The sequence below is a fragment of the Saccopteryx bilineata genome, chromosome 2 (genome assembly GCF_036850765.1).
Source record: "Saccopteryx bilineata isolate mSacBil1 chromosome 2, mSacBil1_pri_phased_curated, whole genome shotgun sequence".
Lineage (NCBI taxonomy): Eukaryota > Metazoa > Chordata > Mammalia > Chiroptera > Emballonuridae > Saccopteryx > Saccopteryx bilineata.
Genome location: NC_089491.1, coordinates 73,720,122 through 73,746,622, shown reverse-complemented (window position 1 = coordinate 73,746,622; position 26,501 = coordinate 73,720,122).

The window sequence follows — 26,501 nt, the reverse complement described above, 5'->3', positions numbered from 1 at the left end:
CTTTATTTCTCTCCCCTCACCCCTCAGGGAGCTGCCTCAAAAACGTTTAGACATCTGATCCATATACCAGTCATCTTCAGAACTCTTAAAGTTTTTTCGCAGATTAGTTCTTAACACTCCTTTATTTTTTTTTGCTTCCTTCTCTGATGCTTTTTTCTTCATCTGCCCCCCTCCTCCATCAATATACTTATGACTACCTTGAGGATATCAAAAGCAAAAGGCATGCAATACCCTTATTTGCCACAGAGCTGAGTTCCTTTGTATAAAATTGAGAGGTTCTAATGGGTCTTCATTGTTCAAACATCTAGTGTTATTTTCTACTCTTTGAAATTCTCAGAAGCAGTGAAACCTGAGTGAACCCGAATTTCTTACCACATTTTCTTCCCTTTTATTTTTTGTTTTCTTTTTTTAAATATTTTATTTACTGATTTTATGGTGTGTGTGTGGGGGGGCTAAGAAGTATTAACTCATAGTTGCTTCATTTTAGTTGTTCATTCCTTGCTTGTTGCTTGTCATGTGTGCCTTGACCTGCCAAGCCCAAGATTTAGAACCAGCGACTTCAGTATTCTGGGTTAATGCTCTATCCACTGCACCACCACAATCCAGGCTTCCCTTTTATTTTTGTTTGCAAACCAGAAGTTCCTTGCCTCATCTTATCTTTTTCTTTAAACACCTTGTCATAAGCAACAAGAAACCAAGAGCAAGCACTAAAATGTAATCCCTTCTAGTTGCTGCTCTTAAAATTAGACACTCTACAGGTACACAGTTTGGCTTTCTAATTATTGTTAGACAACATTTTATTTTATTTTTTTGATTAATTTTAATGGGGTGACATTGATAAATCAGGGTACATAAGTTCAGAGAAAACTTCTCTAGGTTATTTTGACATTTGATTATGCTGCATTCCTATCACCCAAAGTCCAACCGTCTTTTGTCACCTTGTAACTAGTTTTCTTTGTGCCCCTCCCCTCCCCCAATCCCCTCCCTCCCCCCACACTCTTGTCCATGTCTCTGAGTCTCATTTTTATGTCCCACGTATGTATGGAATCATATAGTTCTTAGTTTTTTCTGATTTACTTATTTGTCTCAGTATAATGTTATCAAAGTCCATCCATGTTGTTGTAAATGGTTAGACAACATTTTAATCATCTGTTTTGCCACCAGCTTTCTGGTGAAATATAACACTGATTTCCACCCAATGCTATGTACTTAAGTTCTATCATTGTTATCTCACTTTAAGTTGCACATTTCTGTATTAGTGATAGTAGGCTAAATTTCAGTAACAAACAAACACCAAAATGTATAATGTATCAAGCAATAGTAGAAGCATATTTCTAATTTATCATAGCTCAAAGTGAGTATTCTGATTGACTATCCTTTTCTTCCTATTCATTTATTTAGAGAACCAGATCTCTTTTCTCTGGTAGATATACCAGTTCTAAAGCCTTGTTATCAGCTCCAACCAACAAGGAGAGACAGAGGATTTGAAGGGATACAATCTCTTCTTAAAATCTTTGACTTTAAAATAGCACAGATTGTATACGATCATATTTCATTGGCTAGCTTTAGCCATATTACCAAAGTAAGCCTGAATGACTGAAAAATATGATCCAGCTTGTGAGTAGAAGGAAAAGTGAACCTGGGAGAGCATTTAGCAATCTTATCACCTTTTCCCACATTCTCTGTGACCCCGTTATTCAGACTTCCCTGCAATTCCTTGACAATGACACATTCCTCCTGTAATGGAGAATTTTTCCTTTTTCTTCCCTCTACCCAGAATGGTCTTTCTACCACCTCTATGTTTATATTAACTTCCAGCTCTATAATTTTATTTTCTCAAGGAAGTCTTCTTTGTCAGATCAATTTCTGTTCCCTGTATATTTAGCAGCAAGTGTTCTCACTTCCGTGATATATATGACAACTATCATCAGAGAGCTTTGTTTTATTGTTGTTTAAAATTGTAACACCGCCACCTAGCACAGTGTCTGGAACATCATTCGTTATTAGTTGAATAAATAAATGAATTAATAAACACATGATGTTCTATAAGCTTATTGCTTAGATCAATTCACAGAAATGATATCATGTCCTAGTTTGGGTCCCCTCAGTAAATGACACGAGGAACAATGTTAGGTCTATGTAGGGATGGGAACAGATGCTTCTGGATTAGCTGTTCTGTGCACAAAGTTATAAAGATGATATTTTTTTAAAAAAATGTACCAAAATAAAGTGGGAAACAAACACAGCTGATGTATTGGTACCTGATAAATAAAGATAGAAAAAATAAAGCAAAATCACATACATTATAGAAGGCATTAATTTAATCATTATTTCCAATTCTTTTGTACACGAAAGGCTTTTCTTAGAATGACCAACTGAATGTGAACATTACTGGTTTTAACCTGTATCTTTGAGAATTCCTTTCCTAACATAAAAATGGTCAATGCTATGCAAAGGGTCTGGGAAATGCTTTCATTACAATACAGAGTTTATATGTAGTGATGAGAGAATAGAAACATGTTACAATTTTAATTACTAACAATGGGTTATAGATAGACCTTCTTAGACTAACTGGGTATCATCTCTGTCTGGCAGCTGGCAGTTTGGAGTACCATTTATGTATTCGTATTCCTTTTGAATCCTATATTCTCATCCATGAACATCAGGATAGTTATATTGTCTTTTCACCAGTGATAGAAGATACTGCAATTTATGTAATTTGAGGTGTTTGGATTGATCTGAATTTATGTAATTTGGCATGTTTGAATTGACCTGAGCAAGTACCTTACTTTCTCTAGTAAATTATATTTCTTTGAAAATGTCAAGTGCTAATCTTTTTTTTTTTTTTTTCCATTTTTCTGAAGCTGGAAACAGGGAGAGACAGTCAGACAGACTCCCGCATGTGCCCGATCGGGATCCACCCGGCACGCCCACCAGGGGCGAAGCTCTGCCCACCAGGGGGCGATGCTCTGCCCATCCTGGGCGTCGCCATGTTGCGACCAGAGCCACTCTAGCACTGGGGCAGCGGCCAAGGAGCCATCCCCAGCGCCCGGGCCATCTTTGCTCCAATGGAGCCTTGGCTGCAGGAGGGGAAGAGAGAGACAGAGAGGAAAGCGCGGCGGAGGGGTGGAGAAGCAAATGGGCGCTTCTCCTATGTGCCCTGGCCGGGAATTGAACCCGGGTCCTCCGCACGCTAGGCCGAAGCTCTACCGCTGAGTCAACCGGCCAGGGCCCCGCTAATCTTGATCATAGGGATATTAAAAAAAATTCTCAGGCCCTGGCCGGTTGGCTCAGTGGTAGAACGTCGGACTGGCGAGCAAAAGTCCCAGGTTCGATTCCCTGCCAGGGCACACAGGAGAGGCGCCCGTCTGCTTCTCCAACCCTCCCCCTCTCCTTCCTCTCTGTCTCTCTCTTCCCCTCCTGCACTGAGGTCCATTGGAGCAAAAGATGGCCCGGGCGCTGGGGATGGCACCTTAGCCTCTGCACCAGGTGCTAGAGTGGCTCTGGTCGCTACAGAGCGATGCCCTGGATGGGCAGAGCATCACCCCCTGGTGGGCATGCCGGGTGGATCCCGGTCGGGCGCATGCGGGAGTCTGTCTGACTGCCTCCCCGTTTCCAGCTTCAGAAAAATACAAAAAAAAAAAAAAAAAAAAAAAAAAAGAAAACAAAAAAAGTTCTGAGGCCAAACTGCTTAGAATCTAGAACTTTAGAATATTATTTAATTAATTAATGCAACTTCAACTCATCCATTAGAAAATATTTACTTTGCCCAGTTCTATTCTGTGTAGAGTAGAACTGTACACAAGAGTAGGTTGCCCGTTGTCATGGAGCTGGCGTTAATCATGTATTCTTCCAGTCTTTCATGAGATAACATGTTTATTGAACACTACTAGGGCCCAGGCACTATACTAAGTGTTGGGATGGGAAAATTAAGGAGACTATTCCCTGACATCAAAGGACACACAGGGTAGCATGTGGAGTAATTCTTTAATGAGTATTTTCTGAGATAATATGTGTTAAAATAAGGGGAAAATTTTTCTAAATAATTGCAAACATGGCTTTTTTATTCTTGCATAAAAATTTAGCCAAAATTTTTTTTTCTGGTAAAAAGTATCTCTATTTGTACTTACTAAAAATAGTCACATTTCAAGTAAATGACCTAAATGAATAGGCCATGTAGAAAACATACAATAGCTGAGAAAAAAATTAGAAAACAGTTTCAGCATTTGAAAAGTTGCTGGTAGAATGGCAGTGACAGTAAAAAAGAATATCTGTGTAAATTTACATACATATTATTTTATGCCTGTCACCTGTACCTTACTTTTCCAGTTCATATTGCATTACACATCTATCTTCTGATCACCATGAGACTTACATTTTGGCCCGATATAAGATAGGAGATCAGGCCTGACCAGACAGTGGTGCAGTGGATAGAGCATTGGACATGGAGGACCAAGGGTCGAAACCCCGAGGTCGCCAGCTTGAGCCCAAGGTTGTTGGTTTGAGCAAGGGGTCACTTGGTCTGCTGTAGCCCCCCCTGCTCCACCCCAGTCAAGGCATATATGAGAAAGCAATCAATGAACAACTAAGGTGCCGCAACAAAGAATTGATGTTTCTCATCTCTTTTTCTTCCTGTCTGTTTGTCGCTATCTGTCCCTCTCTCTGTCTCTCTCTGTATCTGTCACAAAACAAACAAACAAACAAAAAAAACAACCAAAGATAGGAAGTCAGAATACCAATAGAACTTTCCTGGAAAGTGTAAAAAAGTGAAAGTGTAATCTTTTCTTCTCAAGAGATTATCAGAAATATATCTGTGTATATTACTCAGGATAACTGTTCCTCTACTCATTATTCCTAAAAATTTCTAGCTCCTGTTAGTCTTCAAGGTTGTACAAATCTTCCCATCTCCAGAAAAAGGAAATAAGGCTATCATTTAATGCCTATATAGATGCCTATCTCTCCAAAATAGTGCATCTAAATTCAGAATCAGCAAATAGATTGTTGCAGAATAAACAGTATTTCTCCTTAAAAGGAGAAAACATTTTAAATATAATTATATTACTGTGTACTCAAGATGGGTGACTATATTAGCAAAATGATCTATGAAGCTCAGGGAAAATATAGTCTGTAAATCTCTGCGTTTGGAAGTATTTTTCAAAAAGCAGATAAGGCCATTATTATCATCTTGAAATATATACTAGCTTCCTATGTCATTTTATTACATATAATATAGATTTTATATTGTAAGAATACAATTTTTTTTGACAGAGACAGAGAGTGAGACAGAGAGAGGGACAGATAGGGACAGACAGAAGGGAGAGAGATGAGAAGCATCAATTTCTGATAGCAGCACCCTATCTGCTCATTAATTGCTCTCTCATATGTGCCTTGACTGTGGGGTTACAGCAGATCAAGTGACATCTTGCTCAAGCCAGTGACCTTGGGTTCAAGCTGGTGAGCCTTGCTCAAACCAGATGAGCCCGCACTCAAGCCGGCAACCTCAGGGTTTCAAACCTGGGTCCTCTGCCTCCCAGTTCGACACTCTATCCACTGCACCACCACCTGGTCAGACACAAATTTTATCTTTATCAAACCATTTGGCTCTTTCTTACTTCTCAGTGGTCAGCTTAAGCATTTCTTTTATGGTTTCAGAAATGTGAGTGAAAACCCCTTTCTGCAAACCATTTGGCATTTAAATCAACTACTCTTGAAATTTATTCTTACATTTTAGCTTCTTCATATGCCATTACTTGGTAGCCTGAACAGGATACCAAGCTTTATAGTCATCAGGCCATCGTGGTTCCTGCACATTCTCCAGTAAAGAGAGAGAAGGGATTGTAACCTGCTACTAGGACTGCTCTTTTTGCATATGCTCTGTCAGAGACACTATAAAAAGAAGTAGTGAGTGGGTGGCCCTTTTGTTAGAGTACAAAGCACATAATTGTTTTCTTCCCATTCTTGTCTCCATGGTATATTCAGAGTCCAGGAGACCACGTGTAATCTGTCAGCCCTCTGCCTCTGTGTTCCAACTTGAAATATGTAGTGCACGAATGATGGTGTAAGCTCCTAACTCACCATCATTCTTCTGGTTTCCACCTACAGCACCTAATCTGATGTATTGTTACTTGTGTGAATAGACTCTAGAGACCTCTTCTCCATTTGGATACTCTGAGACTAGTTCAGTAACTGCTCCTTAGGGGCAAGAGCGGTTAGCAGTAGAGGCATTTTTTGTTTTGATGTTGAAAAGTAACTGGTCCCTAGGTTCTTTCTGCACTGCAGGCTGAGACTTGTTAGCTCAAACGCCTACTGTTTGGTCAGTAGTCACCTCCGTCATGGCCACGCTCATGCAGGTTCACCTTGGATTCAGGCAGACGGAAAAGAAACAGTGGGGCCAAAAAATGGTGGGACATTACTTTATTACAGTCTTGCATCAGCCATGAGCAAACATACAGGGCTCCCAAAGCCACTAACACATTCTCCAGCTCCACAACCAGGAGAATCTTCTCCAGTTTCTCCTAGAATCAAAGGCCCCCACCAGTCTCAGCAGAGCTTGCAAAAGCCTCTCACCTCTGGTTCCCATCTGCACATCTTCTCCCTTCTCTGCACAAACTGGCTTCTTCTTCAGCACTCTGCATTCTCTCTGCTCTCCCTGCAAAACATGGTTTTTCTTTCCTATCCTCCTTCTTCTCTTCTCTTTTCTAAACTTTCTGGCATGTAAACCTCTTCTCCAGCAAACATTAGCAAAATAATGGCCCCTCTCAAGCAGAAATGTAATCTGCAATTTCATATACCTGGCACTGCCCAGCTCCCAATGCAAACAATAAGTGAGCAAACATAAAAATCGTATTTTAGAAACTTATTTGACCAACACCTACTGAGGTCAAAGTTCTAATATGTGCAATTGTTTTTAAAATAGTCCAGATAAGCACATTTTTATTCATTTAAAGCCTGCTTGGTTTATATTCCCTATGAAACCTCACCTTGATAGTTTCACCCACTGAAAAGACCTACTGCAGTTATAAGACACCAAGTTCCTGCTGCACTTAAGTTCTCTGATCCATACTCACTGCCATCCTATTGATTTATTTTAATTAACATTGAAATAAATGTTAATAGGGAATCAGATTGAATGAATAATGCTATACTTCATAAACTTGAGAAAATATATGTAAAATGCTTAGATAAATTCATGGCACAAGTATCAGCTATTATTATTGTTACTTGCTATAAATTCCATACTTAGTAAGAAACAAATACGTATATGTACTTCCAGTTATATCTCTGGGGGTAGATATTTGGATAGAACACTACATTGCAATTTTTAGAAATACTGAGCAAAAAAAATAGGTTAGTCATATGAAATATATTGTTAGCTAAGAGAAAACCATTAAAAAAAAAACCCTTAAAGGTGTATGCACAAAATCTCTGTCGATGACTTGATGGAATTCATTGGACAACTTTTCTTGCTTAAAATTTCAATAACAATTTATAAAAAATACATTAAGTAGAGAGTAGAAAAATCAACTATACTGTTTCATATAAGAATAACCTGTTAATTTCATATACATATAATACACAAATGTATATTATCAAATGAAATATAAAATGTTAGTATTGTGGTTATGACTTGATGTATCTTGAATATCTGTCATTTACTCTTTCACAGCATTATTTGAAAAGAATGCAACTCTTACCTGTCCATGTTATAATTTAAGTAACTAACCCCTGAACTAGGTAAATTGTCACTTCCCCTTCATATGAAGCTGTAACATCTTTTGTACTAGCATTAAACTTTTCTACTAGCCTTGATTTCTTTAGCATGACTTTTTAATGGGTTGAGGTATATATATGTGTATGAAATAGTTGTCTGCAGTACAAAGTTTTGGATCATACATCTATGTCAATTTCTATGTCTCAGCATTCTAGAAGATTGCATTTTCAAATACGTTGGCTAATAATGGGTCAGAATTTTCCTTTTTTTCTCCTTTCTTTCCATTTCATATTTTTTTCTGTCTCATTCTTTCCCCTTTCCTTCTCTACTTCTTTCTTTTTTTTACATTCTATCTACTCCTCCTTTTCTATTCTCCTTTTTTTTCTTCCATTTTCCAACTCAATAATGAAAAACAGTTTCACATTACTGTTTTCAAATTCAATTTAAATTACTAGAGTTTAAACATTTCCACTCAAATTTGTTATTTACAATTTGTCTTTTGTGAACTATTTGATCAATTGTTACTAAATTCACTTTCATAAAGGTCTTTAAAATTAAAGATGTTAACCCTTTGCCTGACAGAATTTAAAATTTTTAGTCATTTTTACTAATTTTGAATTTATTAATATCTACTTATCATTAAAAGTTTGTGGAGGCATTTATCTGTATTTCCTTGCAGTATTTTTTGTTTGTGTTACTTTTATTTGTCTATATTTTCTTCAATGATTTGCAATACTACCCTTTCTCATATTAGTAACTATTACATTACCAGCATAAGTTCTCAAGTTCCCCTTCTCTCACTCTCTCTCCTTTTGGTTTATACCTGACTTTATTATTTTTTTGGGGGGGTATATTTCTTTTTTTTTTTTTTAATAAATTTTTATTAATGGTAATGGGATGACATTAATAAATCAGGGTACATATATTCAAAGAAAACATGTCTAGGTTATTTTGTCATCAAATTATGTTGCAAACCCCTCGCCCAAAGTCAGATTGTCCTCCGTCACCCTCTATCTAGTTCTCTGTGCCCCTCCCCCTCCCCCTAACTCTCCCTCCCTCCCTCCCATGTCCTCCCTCCCCCCCCCCCCCACCCTTGGTAACCACCACACTCTTGTCCATGTCTCTTAGTCTCATTTTTATATTCCACCAATGTATGGAATCATGTAGTTCTTGTTTTTTTCTGATTTGCTTATTTCACTCCTTATAATGTTATCAAGATCCCACCATTTTGCTGTAAATGATCTGATGTCATCATTTCTTATGGCTGAGTAGTATTCCATAGTGTATATGTGCCACATCTTCTTTATCCAGTCTTCTATTGAAGGGCTTTTTGGTTGTTTCCATGTCTTGGCCAGTGTGAACAGTGCTGCAATGAACATGGGGCTACATGTGTCTTCACGTATCAATGTTTCTGAGGTTTTGGGGTATATACCCAGTAGAGGGATTGCTGGGTCATAAGGTAGTTCTATTTGCAGTTTTTTGAGGAACCACCATACTTTCCTCCATAATGGTTGTACTACTTTACAGTCCCACCAACAGTGAATGAGGGTTCCTTTTTCTCCACAGCCTCTCCAACATTTGCTATTACCCGTCTTGTTGATAATAGCTAATCTAACAGGGGTGAGGTGGTATCTCATTGTAGTTTTGATTTGCATTTCTCTAATAACTAATGAAGCTGAGCATCTTTTCATATATCTGTTGGCCATTTGTATCTTTTCCTGGGAGAAGTGTCTGTTCATGTCCTCTTTTGGGGGGGTATATTTCTGAAGCTGGAAACGGGGAGGTAGTCAGACAGACTCCCACATTAACCTGACCGGGATCCACCCGGCATGCCCACCAGAGGGCGATGCTCTGCCCATCTGGGGTGTCACTCCATTGCAACCAGAGCCATTCTAGCACCTGAGACAGAGGCCATGGAGCCATCCTCAGCACCCAGGGCCAACTTTGCTCCAATGGATCCTTGGGTGTGGGAGGGAAAGGGAGAGACAGAGAGGAAGGAGAAGGGGAGGGGTGGAGAAGCAGATGGGCGCTTCTCCTCTGTGCCCAGGCCAGGAATCGAACCCTGGCCAGGACTCCTGCACTCCAGGCTGATGCTCTACCACTGAGCCAACCGGCCAGGGCATATTATAATATAATTTAATATTTAAGAGTTAATTATAGATTGTTATGTTATCTTCATTATTCATATTCATTTATAAAATATATAATTTTATTACAAATCAATGTTAAGAATATGAAGAGAAAATATTTAGACAGGTTAAAATTGTCACATAGCTAGAATTTTGAAAGTCTGTGTTTATAGACAAATAAGAAAATAGACCTAAAGATCTTTTATATTTCAAGCAATTATATTGTTAAATATTGGGATACTAGAATCTTATATATGTTCTAAGCTTGTAAAATAGGCATTGTAAAATAAAAGCAGAAAATTTATACTGGACATTGAAATATGTCTATTACTAGAATGTAAATTAATATGCCAAAGATGATTTTTAGGTGGATTTTAATAATACTTAATGATGTAGTTACTAGAGAAAAAAAATTAAATAAATGAACAAACAAACAAACAAATAAGTAAATAAATCATTACATGCAGTATATATTACAAAATGTTGTCAGCTATAATGCAACCATTTAAATAAATAGGACTAAATTTAGAAGCCAACCTTTTGGTGAATCAAATCATTTATTGCTCTATCAAAAAAAGGTATCATTTCTCCTAGCACAGTATCTGACACCAAAAGGAAAGTTCTACATTAAATACATAGGAGTAAGCTCTCTAGAAATTTTAAAACAAAAACAAAAAACCTTCTAATAATAGCAAACAGATTTCCCTCTAATAGTCATAATATTGCAATCAGAGTTTAAAATAATCAGTGTTTAAAATAATTGCACTATTTAAATAAATGATTGAAATTCTTTCAAAACTGAAGGTTTAAGAGAAATGTAATGGCTATCACAAGAAGTAAAAGTTTTTTGTGAATTTAAAAATAAATGTTAATTTCTTTGCATTATATTCAAGGTTGATGACTATAAATAACAATCAATCATTGATAGTTGTTTATATGTAATGAATTGATGGTTTTGTATAAATCCTAGTACTTTGTTCAGTTTGAGGAAATTCTAATCATAATTATTTGTAACAAGAAAGAGAAAACAAGAAAAAACAATGACAAGTAGAGGTAAATAAAAGAAAAAAATGAAATAATAACTGTGATGAAGATTACTTTCAAAAGATAAGAAAATAAGTGAAAATAAATCTATAACAAAAATATTATACATAGTGACTCCAGTACCTAGTGTTGACCGAGTATTTCTCCCTGCACACACACAAAAATATATATATTTTGTCTCTTTTGAGTTATATTAGTTAAAAAAAGATGCTGAGAGTTTCAGTTTCTGGTGTTCATTCTGGCATTGTTCATTTATTATCTGTTTACTCTCAGTTGAATTGGTTTGAAAGAAACTAGATTAATAGCCCTATAGATATAGTCCTATGCCATTGTGCAGCTATATTAGTTTAGTTTTCTTTTCTTGAAATAGGCTGTTGTATGGAAGACTTCAATATATGTTACATATAACAAAACTGTGACCCAATATGGGAATCTCACAATTTTCTAACCCATGAGTTCATTAGATAAGAGGGAATGAATGTTTTCTTTTTCTTAATGTTGACCACTAGATATAACTGAACACTGCAGCAAGCACAGTGACCTTTCCTTAGCCTCCAGAAAACAATTCTCCCTATGTCTGCATTGATGTATTTTCTGTTTTACTAGGTCCTCTCTTCTTACCACAGTCTATTCTTTTTTCTTTTACTCTATTCCAGCCTTTTTTATCCTCAAAGCAGCTCTAATTGTTTTATTATTTTTAATTTCCAGAAAGCAATAACTACTTATTATGTCATAGTTTCGCCAGTTCTTTGTAATTTTTATTATCAGAACTATTTGTCCCACATCATATTACATCATATCACACACACTAAAATGTACCCATATTTCACATAAAATGTAATTTAGATATAAGTATATGAGAATTTAGTAATTATATATCATAGACATTTAATAAACCTTTCATTAAGTTTAATTTCACTGTTTTGTTTTTGCACTTGGAGCTAACACTTTTTTCAAATATCAAACACTTTGTAGTTATTAAAAAAGCCTACAGAACTTAAGTACTATATTGAATAGATAAAATGGGTCAGAATTTCATAACTGGTAGTCCTCAACTCTCCTAAATTATACTGTCTTCCCTGAAATAGTTATTATTCCAATCTATTCTGACCTCCTATTCACCTTATTGGTGAAGAAGGGATCCGCTGCACTAAATATCATGAAAAGTCTGAACATTTGATATCTGACACTGGACAGATGACATCAGCAGCAGTTTATTAGTCACATGTACTCACAGCCCATGGAAGGAGGACACTGCAGAGCATGCAGGGTCACATAGGGATTGCACTCAGGCGTACAGTGAACTAACAGGTACTTGTGAAAGGCAGGCATCATAGTGATAAGAGGATGAGGTAATTTTTTATTTTCTCAGGAGCTTGTGATTGGCTTGTTTGAATAATTTTGTAGTTAGAGAGTTTTAACCCGGTGGATTGAAGACCTGGAGGTGCAACCGATATAGCTAATAGGGGTGAACCAGTCAGGTAGGAGATCTTTCCTGTTTGTTAGGGAAGCAATCTAGTGAAAGCAGGGGAATTCATATCATGGCAACAAATGAAATTTTAGACCTCATAAAACACATCTACTTTCTAGATCTTTCCCTTTCCTCTTTCTTGCTAATCCCTAGTGCCCAGAGAACTCTGGCCATAGGTTAGGTCTACATTTAGATAGTCTATTCTGAGTTACTGTTCACTATAGTATGATATCATTTTTTCTCTTAAATGTTGATGTATGTGCCGTCTGAAAGAGAAAACTGGTTAAGCGAGGAGTATCAAAATAAATAAATTTGATCTGTATTTTTAATTGGTATGCATTACAAATGGTAGAGTCACCCCCTTGTCATCTGAGTCTTCTTTTCCCTGGCTTATGTCTTTATATAATTTTATAACTCAGGTAGAAAGCTGTGGATAGGTATCTAACTAATATTTAGCTTAATTACTAAAGTTTAAAAATAAATATATTATTACTGATACTCAAACACTAAATCAATTTTTAAAATTAGCAATGCCTTTATTTTCAACAATAAATATTTTATGCTTGTTTTAGATAAAAAAGGAAATAAAAAGACCATTCAGAGGCACATGTATGATTATTTTAGTTATTACTCCTAGTATTTGAAAGCACTACTTTTTATTTTTTCTCATAAGGATTGAATATTTAGAGAAATTGAGCTGGTTAAAATCAAGAAGACTAAACCTGATTTATATGTTTATCAGGAACAATGGAATTTAGCATCCTTTCAAAATAGAACATAAACTTAAAAATATCTGTTCTTGATCAAACTGAGGAGGCGATATTCAAAATATTCAATTTCCAGGATAGCATGGCCCCTGACAAGGGCATGTCTGATCAGACTGAAGGTGATGTGAGGATCAGAACAAGGTCCTGTGAACCTTCCAGAGCTGGACAGTGAGGAAATCATGGGAGAAGGCTGCCAGGGGAGGGAACTGTGTCACTTGGGTCAGCATGTGCTCAGTGTTTTATGCTCAGGGTGGGGCTCTTTACTACTGTTATGGAGGCATTTTAATATTTTAATATCTAGTGCATAGTGGTTGAATGTCTGTCAGCCCTGCAACTGGAGAATAATGATGAGAATCTACTCTGAATCTTAAGATTTGCATAGGAAGATATTTTCCTTCTATTTTGTAATCAACATGGAATGAGCAGTGCTTTATGCTCCAAAATTTGAGCCCCTAAATTATGTCATTTTAAGTTCTCATAATGACCATTCTTTACCCAACATTTTAATATTATTAAAGAAGCATTTTTTTTACTAATTTGTTATTCCTTATAAATTCAGCTCTATAAATAAATACAACAGATAGTACACTGGTCCTCTATTTCACAAATCTTTTTTATGTATTGCAACAACTCAAATTTGGTACTCTTAAAACAACATAAGAAAACATAAGCAACCATATATCAAGACTGTAAGACTATGTATTTGTTTGAAATGTTTTGCCCTTTTTTGCTCTATGATTTTAGCTTTAGAGTGTATTTTTTCACCCTTTTAATTTTGGCCTTGACCATGTGATCCTCTTTGGCTAAAAGAATGGAGGCGGAAATGGGAGTGTGCCAGTTCTATTCCTCTTTTTTGTATTTCTACCATTGGCATGAAAAGAATATGACCTAGCTGCCCCTTTGCTCCAAGGAAGAGACACAGGGAGCAGATCTGGAACCGACTTGTGGTTTTCAGCCCAGCACTACACACCCACAGATATATGAGAAAAAGAAATAATTTAGTTTTAAATTATAGAGTTTGGGCACATTTTTTTAAAAGCAGCATTATTGTACATTATTTTTATGATGCAAAATCCTATTACAACAATAAAGTAATTGAAATAGCATCATGAAGATATGGAATTATAAACTTTAAAATTTTATTTATTTATTTATTTATTTTTTATTAAAGTTTTTTTTTTTTTTTTTGTATTTTTCCGAAGCTGGAAACAGGGAGAGACAGTCAGACAGACTCCCGCATGCGCCCGACCGGGATCCACCCAGCACGCCTACCAGGGGGCGATGCTCTGCCCCTCCAGGGCATTGCTCTGTTGCGACCAGAACCGCTCTAGCGCCTGGGGCAGAGGCCAAGGAACCATCCCCAGTGCCCGGGCCATCCCTGCTCCAATGGAGCCTCACGGCGGGAGGGGAAGAGAGAGACAGAGAAGAAGAAGGAGAGGGGGAGGGATGGAGAAGCAGATGGGCGCCTCTCCTGTGTGCCCTGGCCGGGAATCGAACCCGGGATCCCTTGCACGCCAGGCCGATGCTCCACCACTGAGCCAACTGACCAGGGCCAAACTTCAGAATTTTAGATGAATCAAAAATAAACATAGCCAAATGCCTCAGAAATCAAGGGCTCAGCTGCTAAAACTTCATCTTATCAATAATAAATTAGCAAAGAGATCTTTACAAGTGAGTATGTAGAATTTGGTAGTAACTCCCAGAGAACATGCAGAACATTTGAACCCTTATACAAACAACCAAAGTTATGATAAACCAGATTGAATTCGTGTAAGAACAAATGATCTCCTTGGTGTTTGTACTATTTAAATTCATCAGAGTGAAATCCAGGGTCTGTCACAGTAATTGACATTGCCTGGGATTGGGTGTGTTTTACTATTCATGTAGCTATTACAGCAGGAATTGAGTCTTATCAAAAGAAACCAGAAAAGCATTAGTCTGGATTTTGTAGTATTTATGTCTTGTTTATTTGCCCAAGATCAGTGTTAACTCTAGTGATGAAGAGATTATATTTAGCAATAACAGCTAACCCTGAAAATTGCTTAGGTAATTGTTAATAGAAATGTATATTTGGAGAAGTGGCAATGGCAATTGATTTATTTCCCCAGATACTATTTATTATTTTATGAAAGTATACATGTATGCAACCTTAAAAAAGAATCTAGTTTTTTAGTTGTGTGGTTTTTTTTTGTTTTTGTTTTTTTTTGTGTGTGACAGAGACAGAGAGAAAGTCAGAAAGAGTGACAGATAGGGATCATCAGACAGGAAGGGAGATAGATGAGAAGCATCAATTCTTCATTACAGCTCCTTAGTTGTTCATTGATTTCTTATTCATATGTGCCTTCACCAGGAGGCTCAAGCCAAATGAGTAACCCCTTGCTCAAGCCAGTGACCTTGGTCTGAATCCAGCGACCTTGGGCTCAAGTCAATGACCTTTGGGCTCAAGCCAGCAACCATGGGGTCATGTTTATGGTCCCATGCTCAAGCCAGTGATCCCACGCCCAAGCTGGTGAGCCTGTGCTCAAGCCAAATGAGCCCACACTCAAGCCAGATGAGACTGCGCTCAAGCCAGATGAGTTTGTGCTCAATCTGGCAACCTCCAGGTTTCTAATCTGGGCCCTCTGTGTCCTAGTCTGACTCTCTATCCATTGTGCCATCACCTGCTCATGCAATAATCTAGGTTTTGGAAAACAGCTTCCAATGCCTTTATGAACATGAGAAGCAGGATATAAGTCAAACAAGTGGAGATAAATTAGTTATTTTAAAATCTAGCAAAATAAGATTAATCACTTGAAGCAGATTTTAAAAAAACAATTTATATTCTTATCAGTGAACTTGGAATCTTTCAGTGATCAAAATTAATGAAAAGTTTGAATAACTTAAAAATGTTTTTCTACCATAGTAGATTTTGTTTTATAATATGGTGTTAAGCGCATGCAATACTCCTTTACTGAAGCCATGTTGGTTGCAATTCATGGTCTCCCAACTTTAAAATAAAATATTTTCTAAACCATGATATATTAAATTAATAAAGCAGTGATGAGTATAAAAATGCTGATTATTTTGGCCATTGAGAGACAGGTGGGTGAGTCCTCACTCCATTCTGAAGGATATTTCTTCTTTTACTAAACTCCTTACTAATCTGGAAAAAAAACAGCTTCATAACAACCCATGATTTCTTACCAAGTTAAGAAACATGCATTTAAAAATAGTGCCAAAAATATCATCATGGGGTAAGTCTGAACAAGCTATTTTTCAAACACTGCAAGTCTGAGTTATGGAGGTGTGACATAACAAATCTTATTTTGACAGAAGGCATATGGTTAAGATTTTACAGTATCTCTGCTTTGAAAGATTTTCTTTCTAATCCTTTTTAAAATGTCTTTCCAGTTAAAAAAATTATTTACTTTTTTGGCTTCTTTCCTCCTTTTAGTTTATTCTTCTGTATCACCTTCCATATTTGTTTTCAAAAGTCCTCTAAAGCTCAATAGCATATAAAAGCTTGTTTAGTTGTTGGCTTTTCATTTGTGTTATTTTCTTGTACTTTTTTTGGCCAATAAAACAATTTTCTTGTTATTTTCTATAAAATTTGGATCTAGGTCAAGGCTAAATCTGCACACCATGCTGTAATTCTCGAACTGAAGAATTTATTTTAGAGCTCAGATGACTAATAACACCTTGGACATTATGAATGACAGGCTAGGAATAGTAAAATCAGCTCATTTCTTGCCTTGGGGGAACAGATTTGCAAGAAGAAAGGTTACAGAGAAACTACTGTTGTTTTCCTTCTGGCTGGAAATGAAGGCTAAAATTAGCTTTCACTGTAACAATTCAGTCTCTAAACAAGTTGGAAAAGAACAGGGTTCTCCTAATTGTGATCTTTGTAATTTTATATTTTGTAATTTCATAGTTCTTTGAACAATACCTGAATTTTCACTGAAAATGTAGGGCCTGTGTGTGTGTGTGTGTGTGTGTGTGTGTGTGTATGTAAAATTAGCCAAGGTGGATGTTATAATGTTCTATATTAATATCATGTATATTAGCTGGTGTTCTGTGGGTTAATAATATTACTTAGGATACCTTAATAAAAGTCCATTGTTTTAGTGGGTAATACATCAATTTATGGTATTGTTTTTTGTAACTTATTTGACCTTGTAAAATAAAGAGAGAGGGCAGAAAAACTGAGGTTCAAAATTTAAGTGAAAAATAGACAGAGTTTTTATGTCCAGGGGTGGGAAAAAGTAGGTTTACAATTGTGTGTCCTTGAAATAGAATGTATTCTTTCTTGTATTACTGTTTATTCATTAATTATTATACTATCATTTTTCTTATTAACCGACTTTTTTCCCACTCTTGAATAGTACATGGATGTATATGGGTATTTATGGTAATAGTTCTTTATTATTACTCCAGAACCAATTAAATACCATTGACAAAGTTAGAATTTGAAGATTTGAGCATTTTATTTGCTTTATAACTAACTGAGGTGGTGAGCATTCTCCAGAGAGTAGAACCAACTGCTGAAAGTGTATGTGTGGGATGAGGGGTGGAGGATGCATGTTAGGTTAAGTATCTGAGTGCTTGGAGAAGTTTGAGGGTTTACAGAACCAAGAGGAACAACACTTTAAGGAAATATATAATACCATATTTCAGTATTCAAATGGTGATTCAATAGCTCAATTTAATTGTGTTAAACAAAGGCCCAAGCATACTTATCCCGTGGTGACAATGAAGACTCTAAACAGTTAGAGATGCATGGCTTCTCATTCCCTAGAACTATTTTTAAGACTTTTTATTTTATTTTTTTTAATTTTTTTTTTGTTTTTTTTTTAATTTTTTTATTATTATTTTTTATTTAATCATTTTAGAGAGGAAAGACAGAGAGACAGAGAGAGAGAGAGAGAGAGGAGAGAGAGACAGGGGGGAGGAGCTGGAAGCATCAACTCCCATATGTGCCATGACCAGGCAAGCCCAGGGTTTTGAACCGGCGACCTCAGCATTTCCAGGTCGACGCTTTATCCACTGCGCCACCACAGGTCAGGCCAAGACTTTTTATTTTAATATAAAAGGATATAAATGCCCTGGCCAGATTGCTTAGTTGGTTAGAGCATCATCTTGATGGGCAGAGGTTGCTGGTTTGATCCCTAGTCAGGGCACATAGAGGAACAGATAGATGTTCCTTTTTCTCTCTTTCTCACTCTTCCTCTCTCTAAAATCGATTAAAAAAAGAAAAGAACATCAATTCTTAATAATATTAAGGACAGGGATTATGTGATTCTTATTCATATTAACAATGCATTTTTAATGATTGACTTGATAAGTTATATAAGGGTCTTTGGAATATGAAAATAAAAGTAATAACAAAAGATTACATGCTGATTACATGTACTTTAGTAGTTAGTGTACTTCCTATTAGCCTAGTTCAAATGTGTTTTGAGTTGTTTGAACATAAGAAATAAATAATGGCAACAAAAATTGCCTTAATTATACAAATGCATTCTAATTAATAATAGATAATCTAAGTATTCAGATTCATTATAGCAATGCATTTGGATTAGAGTGGTGATATATACCCTCAATGTCTTGAGAACATTTATTTCCTAGAATTTAAATGATAAATTCATTTCACAAAATGAGCAAGTAGTAAAATCAGGTTTAAAATTAGGTTTTTCCTAATTCAAGCTAGTGTTTTTCTAACTCTCCTAATGACCTTTAACTTTCCTTCCTCTCTCTGCCATCTTCCAACATTTATTCCCCAAATACAATCTCATACTAAACCATAATATAGAAAACAGTTAAAGATCAGAGCTCAGGTTCCTTGAAAGACAGTGGCCAAGAGTTCTATGTGCTCTTCCGGCTGGTCCTCCTCTGCCTCAGCCTGAGGCACTGCACAGAGCCCAGCTTGCTGTTTTCCTCTACTGTGTTGAAATTCACTGCACAAGAATGTACTGCCTCTCACAACGAAGGGAATGGAAACTAACAATGGTCATATGCCTATTAATTGCCAGATGTTGTGCAGAATTTAAACAAGTACTTCTCAATAAAAACGTTTCTTCTGTGATGCAGAGGCCCTGGCCTCACTTGTGTCTCTGCACACATTTCTAAAGCAGCTGAACATCCAAGAAATCATAGGCTAATTGGACTTCAAAGTGTTAAAATACTGGAACAGCGTTTAGAACCTGATAAGTAGTTGGTGAGCCAATTTTTTTTTTATATTGCCAATGTCTCATAACCTTCCAAATGCAGGCTTTGCTGGTAAACCGGCGCAAGTCCTACTTGTCACATCTAGTTCCCAGTCTGCATTATAAGATTTTCATGCTTGTGTCTGCTTAAGGAGACCTGACTGGACATCTGCTCACCCAGCCAGAGGTATGGGGCGGAGGGGAGGTGGAAAGGTTAGTCTTCTCTGAGCTAAGGGTGTATGAAATACTTGGAAAAGTGTTTCCCCCACTGTCCTCAGTCAAATGTGACTCAGGGTGGTGTTCTGGGTTTTGAATCATGAGATCTGTACCTTCTTTTCCCACTGGCCAAGGACAAAGGGCTCTAAAATAGATGTGGAATCGCCTGGTGTTCCCTCTCTGTAACTGTAGGAAGGAGTCTTCATCAATCCTCTTTTGTTCCCCTGTCATCTTTTACTGGTGCATCATAAACAGAAGGGTGCAGGTCTAGGTTCTTCTTTTTTTTCCATTGGATGACACCCCCTCCCATTTTTAAGAGAGCCAAGATTGATTGAACATGTATGCAAAATTATTGATAATGGCGATCTGATAATTCTCAGGCTGCTAACACAGCATTCACCATTGAAAGAATCTAATTAGTTCGACCTCTTTTCCTATCAGAACTGATAAGGAGAATTGTTGGAACTTCCTCGCAGGCTCATGCTGTGCCTGGCAGTAACCTGATAAAAGGACTCTGAGTGTGCAGTACTTAAAGGTGGTCCCTAAAAGCTGTTTCCAAAACCTCTTGCACTTAAAAAAAAAAAATCTCATTTCCTTAGATAATTCCTGGACAGCTGTCCTCGTGTCGGAGCCTTTGCAAAGGCTCAGAGAAATGCCAGTAATTTTTTTTTAAAAAAAAGAAAATGAAAGGGAAAAAATGTAAAACACCTGGTTTTGGCAGATTTTTTTTCTCACCAGAGGAGGCAGGTTTAGTACCATCTGGTCCGCATCCTTGTTCTGCTTGTCCTTCTCCCCGGAACATCCCCCCGTGGGCCGCACCGGACCAGGCTGGCGGCAGATTGCAGCCGACCCGGTCCTGCTGCTGCCCCGGGATCAGGTGCCTTGCAGCCAGCGGGTGTAGGCTGGCCCTCCAAGGCACCCCCATCTGCAGGCTCTCCGTTTGACCTTCCCAAATAGTATTTAAGCAGCAGTTAGAAGGACTCTGCTGAGCCCCATGGTCAGCCTCCTTAAAATCTTTTAAGTGTTTGAATAAATTGTTTTAACAAGTTGACCTTTATTTGTACCCAGTGAAACTAAGCGAAGCAAACAAACTATTCTGGTCTGTGACTAAAAGAATTGCCACACTAGTACTTTTTCTAGTGTCCCTGAATACTCCTGTCTTGAGCTGCCCACAGCAATCACAGGAAAACAGACCATCGTTCAAATATACCAGCTGTGTATCCACTCACTCTTCACACCACACCTTCAGTTCAGATGTGCTCAGTGACATTTTCCATCTACTGAATTACAGTGAAAAGTATTCTGTGTCTTGCAAATTGTGTTCTCTGCTTAAGCAATTGCTAACATCCATTTATTAAAAATGAAATCTCATGTTGTGGAAGAAAAGCCCATTTTAGAAAACATTAGAGTTCTCTGATAGGCAGTACTGGAAGAAGCTCTGTTTAATAACCCCTCTCTCCTCAATGTAGAGTTTCTTTGACTGTCTTTTGTTTCTGTTACCTCTGTGTGGCAGGCTCTTCTGGGAACCTCGGGTTTTGTTTCTTAACTTTTGTTCTTTCACATTGATCTTCAGAAAGGACTAATGCATTGTTTGCAGATCCAATCTACAAAACCATACATGATTGTTTCATATTCTACACAGTTTTGAGAAGGAGATGCAGAATATAGTCTACATTTCACATCACACAGAAAAGTACTTTAAAATACCCCCATTAGACATTTCTTCTCTTCCCAAAGCTTTATATCTCTAAATTTTACTGGATTTAGTTTTATAATTCTACAGCTTTCTTTTTATGTAAAACTATAATTATATAAATTATCTGTATGCTGCCTCACCTCTGTTCCTCAAATCTAGCATCACTTCACCCATTATACTCTCAGGAAGTAATCAAATTTCCAACTATTGGTCTTTGTTCTGCGAAGGCAATGTATTTATATATTACAATTATCTGCTTCCTTCTTTTTATTATTTTTATTCTTTTTTTCTGTTGTGCTGACATATTTTCTAGCAAATTCAAACAGAAATAAGCCTGTCTAAGGGAGCAGAATTGGTACAAACTGTGACAGGATGGTCTCCGAGCTGTATGAAATTCACACTGTCAAGGGATGGATTTTAGCTATATCCTCCACATTGGACTATCCCTACAAAACATTTTTAAAGGATTTGCAGCACATTTGCATATTATTTATGAAGCAATTTTAAAAGAAGATGAAAAACAACAATAACCTCACATTTATTTGTAGCTTCCTTGTATTATTGTCAATTGGCACTTCTTGCTTATACAGATTTGTTAATATTTTCTATTTCACAGCTTCATATCTCCAATATTTATTTTTATAAATTTATAATCTAAAAATTGAACTAAGAAAAAATCTGGAAGAATCTAAACATGCAATGAATAATTCAAGCTTTTAATACAGGAAAACTGTATGTTCAAATTGCTGTTTTTAGCTTAAAATCACAATGGTTCTGATTCCAATGAACTGATAGTTTTTGAAGAAAACAGGAGCTACTTAGTTTATTATACATGTAGATCATGCTAAGCAAGAGAAACAAGGAGTTCTGTTCATGCTGACATTGTTTGGGTAGAAAGTGCTGTGTATAAATAAGACGGTGATATGTCCTCATGTTCTTATGAATCCATTTCTAGGCCTTCTTGTATAGCCACACAGACTACGCACAGCATGACTCACTGTGTGGTCATTTTGAGTGCTGCTTCCTACAGTGGGCAATGGAGCAGCCCTACTGCTCTGTTATTGCCTAGATGGTAATCAGTACATCCTGTTATGAAAGATTAATGCTGGAAAGTGAACTTTAAGGTTCCCAAAGCTACAGACTTTTGTATATTAAAGATAAATTGTTAAATAAATTCAAGATAACCAAAATGTAAATAATTCTGTTTTGTTTCATTTTATCTGTTTTAATCCTCTTGTCTGACAGGGTGGCTGGTATAAGTCTAATTAGCAAGGTTTTTGTAGGATTAGGACTGGCAAAGGAATAATTTGTTTGGCTGTTTTCTGAAGTCTAGGTGCTAATAGTTAACACTTACTGAGTGTTTATGGTGGGCTAGGCACTGGTTCAAGTATTTTACTATGTGAGAAGGATTTTATTCCTCACAACAAACTTAAGGGTTGGTTATAATTATTATAACTACTTTGCAGATAAGAAAACTGAGCAACAAAGAAATTAAGCATCTTGGTTAAGGTCAAACAACGAAAAATGTGTTTGAATCAGGATTTGTACCTATGCTGACACCAGAACCTGTGTGTTTAACTATACACTATAATTACAAAAACACCCAGGATCCAGAGTGAGTAGACTCAGAGACAACAAATGACAGAATATCTGTGAAAAATGTTACAAATTGTATGCTAAAAGTTAGAGTATGGAGCAGGATGATTAATATGTCTACTTTCTCCTTTAGAAGATAAATATTTGCCAGCATTAAAGCCTAGGAATTGTGGCATTTTTGGTTTCTCTCACCTTGCATCTCTAATTGTTTACTGATCTGTTAATTCTTCCTTAGAAATGGGTCTTGAATCCCTTTAGTTCTATTCCTGCCCCAAGCTTCTCTGTAGTAACCTTTTTGTCTATTAAACCCTGGGAAGGCATTCTGTGAAAGGAGTTGAACATAATATTTGGGAACGATGTTTGAGAATAGAACATGTATTGTCCATAGCTGATGGAGGAAGTGGGGATGGCAATGCTAACCTAATAGGGTTATATTCCACAAGTGTTATCATGTATAATGTGATTTGAGTACTATGCGAAGATAGTAAATTAAAGAGTAATCTGCAGTGGTGTTTCTGTCAGCTCTTTACTTAGCTTATCTTCCCTTGAAAGCAGAAGTTGAGAAAAATAATAATATATAAGTATCTTGAGAATATGTTTCCAGAGATTAGTAGTAAGGTATGGGAGGAGAGAAACAGGGAAGGAAAAGAAAAACAAGACAAAGATACATCAAGAGGGCCAACACTATAGGTGGCTAGTCCTTGATCAAGTATAACTTTTTGAGGAAATTTAGGAAATCAACCTCAGAACTATTACCCTGGAGGAAGAAAGGGGACAGCATTTATGTAATGGTTCCTGTCTTTCTTGGTCAAGGTAGCCACAGGGGTGTTCATCTCCACATGCTTTGATGTGAACTCTGAGCAATTTAAGCAGATGTTCTGCTAAACCAATGTGAGGAAATAAGCCCTGGGGCAAGATGGAAGGGCTGTATGATCTGCACCCAATGCAAACATAAATTTGCATCTTTGCAAATTGATCTACACTTTGGAGCTGTTCCTGCAGCAGTAGCTAGAGCAAGAAGTGGAGCAAAGGGGATTCAAAGTGGGGTATAAAAGAATCTTTTAACACCACATAAGATTATTTCTGTAAGAACTCAGGTTTTATCTCTGAGCAAGCTCATAGGGGCTCTTTTGCTCACTCTTTTGCTTTCTATCTCCAATATGTCAAATTAACAAAGGACTGACTGAATCTTTGCAACACTGCCATTAGTTGTCACTTCTGTTGAATGTATCACAGCCCAAATTGTATCTATGGACTCAGTGCTTGTGTTGTGGTGAGATTAAGTTTTGATCATGAAGAAGGTAAACATCCACTTAGTCTTTTAACATAAATGACAGCTTCTAGGAACTCTGCAGTTGGAGTTATGAACATTCAGCTAAAAATAAGATGGCAATTTATTTTCCATTTACTCTTTGGTGAGCATATATCTCCCTTAGGGAGTTAATAGAAAAGGATCCCTTCCTCAATATAAAATATGTTATTTCTGACCCTTTGCATGTAGTATTAATGAATATTGCCTCAAAAACTACCATGATTTGTTTATTTTATTTATTTTTATTTATTTTTGTGTGTAAGCTGACTACATTTTTTTTCATAGTCTCTCTCACTTCCTCTCTCTGTCTCTGTCTCCTCCCCCCCTTCTTACACACACATGCATGGGTCTGTGAACAACTTTACACAAATCAGACAGCTAAGTTAAAATGGATAAATTTCTTGAATGACAGTAACTACCCAGGCTCACTTAAGAAGAAATAAAAATATGAATTTTACTATATCTATTAAAGTAATTGAATTAGTTATCAAAAAAATGTTCTTACAAATAGAATTTCATGTCCAGGAGGAATGCTGAATTGCCAGTTCAAAACACCTGGGCTTTCCAGGTAAAGGCACATGCGAGAAGAGACTTGATATTTCCCACCCCTCCCTGCTCCCCCTTTCTCTGTCTCTCCCTTCTCTCTGAAATCAATAAGCTAAGAAAAATATTTTTAAAAAGAACTTATCAAACATTTAAGGATTAAATAGTTATACAAACACTTTCAAAAAGTACAAAAAGAGAGACTATTTCCCAAATTATTCTGAGGCCAGCATTACTCTGATACCTGAGACTAACAAAGACATTACAAGAAAAAAAATAATTACAGATTAGTATTCTTTAAAAAAAATAGATACAAAACTGTCTCAAATACAACAATATTAAAAAGGATAATACACATGACAAATAAAGGGCCAGAAAGGCAAAGTTGGTTTAAAATTTGAGTATCAATAAATGTAGTTTATCACTTTAAAAGAATAAAGAGGAAACATTTAAAACTCAATATTAGCCCTGGATGACTGGCTCAGTAGATAGAGTGTTGGTCTGCGTGTGGATATCCCGGGTTCGATTCCCAGTCAGGACCCATATGAGAAGTGACCACCTGCTTCTCTTCCCCTCCCACCCCCCCTTCCCCTTTCACAGCAAGTGGCTTGATTGATTCAAGCATCTGCCCCAGATGGGGTTGGGGGAGCGTTGCCGGGTGGATTCCAGTCAGGGTGCATGTGGGAATCTGTCTTACTATCTCCCCTCCTTTCCCTTAAAAAAAAGGGAAAAATAACAATATCATTCACTATAGTAACAAACCATAAATCATCTCAATATGTTATAAAAAGGGGGAAACTTGTGTTTTATATTTACCCATATATTTACCATTTCCAGTACTCTTCATCACTTGTGAAAGTGGAACAATAGACACCTTGGTTTCCTCAAGCTCAAGGATTGGAGCAAGGCATGAGATATTGTTGCGGTTCATACACATGGTTGCTTATCTACTATATCATCTGGTTGACAAGCAACAGCAGTTGGGCTCTCAGCACCCGCAGCACCTGCTGGATCCTTTTTCAGCTTCTCCCAGATTCTGTGCCAGAGGTGGGGTTAGCTCAGAAGTTAGCAAATTATGGACTGCCAATTTTGTAAATAAAGTTTTGCCGTAACAAAGTAGCATAATGGCTATGGTTGCTTTTATACTACAGTTGCAGAGGAGTTGTGGCAGAGACCATAGAGCCCATACAGACTAAAATACTTATTATATAACCTTTTACAAACAAAATTTGCTAACCCTTGTTTTAACTCCATGATGGGGATGCAAACTTCTGAAGTTAGAAGCTTGGAGTTGGTGGGACTCTCATGAGAGTTCTTGATGTCTTAGGTGACAAGGGGCTCGCCAGGATCTAGATCTATCCTCTGCCATGTTTTCACTCATTTCCTAAAGATCTCTGGCAACACCCAGAATATCACAAAGTATTTCAGACAGATAGTTCCATTAATTTCTAGTTCTCACTTCTCAAATAAAATGGGTTCAAATACAGTCCAATGGTGATGGACTCCCTATTTTCTGTGGATCCCAGAACCTAACAAATATCTTAACAATCCAAGTGATGTGGAAACAAAACTCTAGTATATACAATTAAATATAAACAATTACTAGATAGAGAAGATACTGTAAGTGCTTTAAGAGCTTGACCTAGAGCCAAGTTGGCCCCCTGTACTCTACTTGGTATAAATACCTGTGTTGTATATAGTCTCTAGTACATATTCTGCATTCATCCACCAATAATTTGAAATTTCTTTTTTTGAAATGCAGTTTGTTTCCTACCAAGACCTGTTGGTGTTCATCTAGTCACAAACCCTTTGCACTGGAGTTTTCAACACATCA